General features: G+C 50.2%; 1 long non-coding RNA gene across 1 annotated transcript in view; it reads right to left on the bottom strand.

Moving 5' to 3' along the window:
* Window positions 1-89, bottom strand: part of LOC139001205 (uncharacterized) — a 1,463-nt gene extending 1,374 nt beyond the window's left edge. Inside the window, exon 1 of the long non-coding RNA XR_011469912.1 lies at window positions 1-89. This exon is cut by the window's left edge and continues 228 nt beyond it. This is a non-coding gene — a long non-coding RNA (uncharacterized lncRNA).
* Between the last annotated feature and the right edge of the window lie 4,911 nt (window positions 90-5,000).

Raw genomic sequence — 5,000 nt, 5'->3', positions numbered from 1 at the left:
ATTCTAAATAACACAAAGCAGTACCTGTACCTCAAATGGAAACTTCTTTCGCAGACATGAAAAATGCAGGTCACTTGGACACTATGGACGGCTTTGTCGTGTAGAAATGGGCAGGGGTGAATTAGGCATTCTGAACTTTGTCCTCCTTTGGGTTTGTCCTTGTGATCCAAAGGAACTCTCCCCAGCCAGGAAAGGTATGAGGTGGACTGAAGTGGACCACAGTGGGGTTTCTGGCTGGAAACCACAAACCACACCACTCGCGGCGACCGACCGGGTGTGCCGTGCCGTGCCCTGCCATGCCCCAGAAAGTCATAGTCAGGACTGAACCGAGGACCTTCCTCTTTCTCTTTCTTTTTTCTTTCTTTCTTTCTTTCTTTCTTTCTTTCTTTCTTTCTTTCTTTCTTTCTTTCTTTCTTTCTTTCTTTCTTTCTTTCTTTCTTTCTTTCTTTTTCTTTCTTTCTTTCTTTCTTTCTTTCTTTCTTTCTTTCTTCTTCTTCTCTCTCTCTCTCTCTCTCTCTCTCTCTCTCTCTCTCTCTCCTCTCTCCCCCTCCTTCCTTCCTTTCTTTTTTCTTTTTATTTTATTCTATTTTTTTGGCCCTTCAACCCCCTAAACTTGGTTCCTAGGGGTAGGGGACACACCTCTCCCTCTTCTACTCCAGCTTACTCGCTCTTCCCCTTGCCTCAGATTTGAGTCTCTGCCAAGTGCAAACAGCGGGCGGCCTACTACAGAGCCTTGCAGTCAATGGGTAGTCCTTATTCTTGTGTGGGTGACCTTAGTTGAACTTCACACAGGTTGTTTTCTGCATAGGTGGCATTCGAGGAAAACAAACAAAAAACTCAGAATAAGAGCCATGCCCGGTGTCATTAACTAACGAGGTCCTTTGGCATCCTCTCTTCTCCAGTTTCCCTCCTGCCTCCCTCCAATTCTCTCCCTTCCTCTTGCTCCCCCGCTCCTCCACTCCATTCCAGTCTATTCCACTCACCGCCCCCCCCCCCCCAGATTCTGTCCATCCTGGGGCTCACACACAGTATACATACATACATACATACATACATACATACATTCGTCCTACACCTGAGTATCAACCAAAGACTTGGAAACAATGAGGAGGAGACTCAAGAAGTAATGCCATTCAAAACTAAACATTAAGTCATTGTGTAAATTCTGTGAAAGGAAAAGTGGATAGGGTATGCCTGTAAATGGCATAGCTCTCCCTGCTCACCTAGCCTTTTCAATGACAGCACCCACCCCATACTCACCCCCTTACTGTCATGGATGCTTTTCATGATCCCTGAGAGGAAGAAAATATCCCCTGTTGCTGAACCCTGGCTTTTCAACACTGCAGATGACCCTCTTGGACAGATGCAGGAACTCTCTCCCTCCCAGTCCCAGAGAGGATGTTTTGACCCACCCTTGATCTCTTTCTTGGTTTGTTTTCTTTCAATGGTGGTAAACACAGACCTCCTTTGAACCTTTGATAAGCCTACAGTTTACATTCACACTCCTTTAGCTTGATTTTTAATACAACTACCGGGGTCAGGATCACGACTTTAGAGTCAGGATTGGTTCGCCCCATGAGAGGACTCCTGTGTGTGTGTGGGGGGGGGGGGGGGGTGGCGGGGGGGGGGGGGATTGCCCGCTTTGCTTTCTCCCGCCTCCCTAAAATGTCACCAGTGGATTTCATGTAACCCACGTACGGTCTCCTCCTGGGATTGGAGTGTATAAAATAAGGGGGCCGACATTGCCATTCTTTGGAACATCATCTCCCGCCGTTGAGATTGTGCTTCCCGGCGTACGAGCGACATTTCTGGACAGTTTGGCTGAAAGACACTCACAGAAATTCTGCACAGGTTGGAGGATTTCTTACATTGTTGACAAATGCCACACACGCACACATGTGTGTGCACTTGCTTCACGGTTGCCACCTGTGGGGCTCTTTCAGGTTCGTCCATTTAACTTCCTCTTTTTCACAGGGAGGAAGGAGGCAGCGAGTGTAATCACCAGTGAGTGTGTGACATGAGACTGAGGATTTCCCGTGGAAAGCGGGTGAGCGGACGGGTGGGCGGAGGGAGGGAGGGAGGGAGGGAGGGAGGGAGGGAGGGAGGGAGGGAGGACACATCCATCCACCCACTCATCCATCCATCCATCCATCCATCCATCCATCCATCCATCCATGGACAGAAATTAAAAGTTTAACAAACAAACAGTGATGGTGAGTAGTCATGTCCTAGGCTGCTACCTTCCCTGACAAAGGTCAATCTTTCTTTTTTATAGTGTTTTTATTGAGTTCAAAGATGGGGGGAAAGAGAGAGAGAGAGAGAGAGAGAGAGAGAGACATCAATGATGAAAGATAATCATGGATCCACTGCTTCCTGCACACCCCCTCCTGGGAGGTGGGGTGGGGGGTGGGGGGGGGGGGGGCGGGCGGCGGCGCCGGGGATCCATCCCGCAACCCGTGCATGTGCCCTTGACCTGAATCGAACCTGGGACCCTTTAGTCTGCAGGCCGACGCTCTATCTCCCCTGAGCCAAACCGGCTAGGGTGTAATTTTCCTTTTTAAATCCCCTTATTTTTATTGAGTACGTTGCTGACTGTTACCTATCCTACGCCAACCTAAGTAAGAGAAGTATGTGTCTGTCATTTTATTTTAATTTTTATCCAATCCCAGAGGTTTCCTGCCCCCCCACCCCCACCCCCGCTTTGCCTTCTCTGGCCTCCCTCATCTATCACCAACGGAGTTCATGTAACCCACTTACATCTCCTCTTTTGCTTGACATGTATACAACAAGGTTAAAACACACACACCCTCCATTCTACAGAGTGTTATCCCATTATGTTGAGAATCTGCTTCCTGGCAATTGCCTCAAATGAACTCACAGACATTCTCCACAGATTTGAATCTTTTTTGATGTTCACACATCCATCCATCCATCCATCCATCCACGGGGAAGTTAAAGATGAATGATAAAAGGGTGTCTGTCGTGAGTGGCACACTTGGAGCGGTGTGTGCGGTGGGGGGTGGGGGTGGAGGGATGGATGATCAAAACCGGCAACTGGAGCAGAGTGTGCTGGCCGGTCTGGTGACCCGGGGTTATTGAGTCAAATCATCCCTCACCAGGCCTCCCGCGACCCTCATCGCTCCACTCCCACCTATGTCTCTCCTCCTAGGGGATCTAAGACGCCGAGATCTACTGTTGACCTTCGCCTTGGACCCTGGACTCACGCCCCTCAAACCCCTCCCTCTCGCTCCCCACCCCCCCTCGCGGGATTCCTAAACGGGTGAGGGCTGGTTCCTGGGTTGGCCGATAGAGGGCACTCTTTCCCACCCGGACAGGCCGGGCCGGTTTTCTCCAACAGCCTCCCTCCCTCCCTCCCTCCCTCCCTCCCTCCCTCCCTGAAGTTGGTGAGCTGCCGGCCTGAGGGTGGGGGAACTCGGAGAAGCCCGAGGCGAGGGAGGTCCGAGGCCCTGACGTCACCGGAGAGCTTTCTGCATTTGAATGAAGCAAGCCCTGGAGTGAGATCCATTGGAATGAATCGCCCTGACCTCCCTCCTCCCCTCCCGCTTGCTCCATACCCCACCCCCTACTCCCCATCCCCCACCCCAGCGCTCCCTTCCTCTCAGCCCTCAGGTCAGGGGACTCTCAAGGGAACGCGGCCCGGTTCCCCATCTACGGAGACACATGGGTAGCGAGCCGAGCCGAGCCGAGCCGAGAGTGAGAGGCGAGAGTGAGAGGCGTCTCTGCCAGCCTCTGGGGCTGCTTGGGGCCATTCTGAGCGGGGAGGGTCCCCCATGAATCGGGTCGCTCGGGCTCTGTCGTGGAAGTTCATCATGGAGAAAGGACTGTTGGCAAACAGACATACGTTTAGTCCATCTCCAGGTGAGATTCCTCTCGGGATGTTCCCTTTTTAAAAATCATCATTCTTGCCCTAACCGGTTTGGCTCAGTGGATAGAGCAGCGATGGCGAACCTTTTGAGATCGGCGTGCCAGCATTTTGAAAAATCCTAACTTAACTCTGGTGCCCTGTCACATATAGAAATTTTTTGATATTTGCAACCATGGTAAAACAAAGACTTATATTTCTGATATTCATTTTATATATTTAAATGCCATTTAACAAAGAATAAATCAACCAAAAAAAAAAAAAAATGAGTTGTGTCATAGGTTCGCCATCACTGCGATAGAGCGTCAGCCTGCGGACTCAAGGGTCCCGGGTTCAATTCCGGTCAAGGGCATGTACCTTGGTTGCGGGCACATCCCCAGTAGGGAGTGTGCAGGAGGCAGCTGATGGATGTTTCTCTCTCATCGATGTTTCCAACTCTCTATCCCTCTCCCTTCCTCTCTGTAAAAATAAATAAATAAATAAATAAATAAATAAAGTATATTTAAAAAAATAAAAACCATCACATTCTCCCCTGTTGGTTCAGTCTCTGGCTCATTGAAGTCTACAAACACACGACCCTTCTAATAAAACCCCACAAAAACCAACAACCAACATATGTGGGCGTCACTGGCTTAAAGACAGACATGCAGACAGACAGAGACAAACCTCTGAGTCCCTATCAGGTGAATTGGGGACGATTTGAGCAGGAAAATATAGGTTGCCCCTGTCCCATGCCCTCATTGAAAGGGGACAGGTTCTGATTTTAAAACAGCCGTCTGTCGGTCGGTCGGTCGGTCGGTCGGTGGGGTACCCCTACCTACCGCTGTGGGCACACAAGCTTGACTCCCAGGGAGAGGGAGACTTGGTTGGGTAGGGTTAAGAACGGGGAAAGTAGCCCCGGCCGGTCGGTCGGCGTCTCCGAGAGCTTCAGGACCTTCACCTCTTAGGATCATTGCCGTTTTTCCAAAAGCGGTATGAGTGAGGAGAAGGGGAGATTCCCTCTCACAGTCCTCGGAGCATCCCTCGGTTCGCTTCTGTGTGTTTTCTCTTGGTAAATCCAATTTCTGTCTTTTGTTGTTGTTGTTTTCTACACTCTTCCTAAGGGTGACCTGGCTTC

Source organism: Myotis yumanensis, unplaced genomic scaffold (assembly GCF_028538775.1).
Source record: "Myotis yumanensis isolate MYYU_CA2020_CCGP unplaced genomic scaffold, mMyoYum1.0.hap1 SCAF_163, whole genome shotgun sequence".
NCBI lineage: Eukaryota > Metazoa > Chordata > Mammalia > Chiroptera > Vespertilionidae > Myotis > Myotis yumanensis.
Note: the sequence above shows the minus strand (reverse complement) of the source record. Positions and strands in the feature narration are given on the sequence as shown.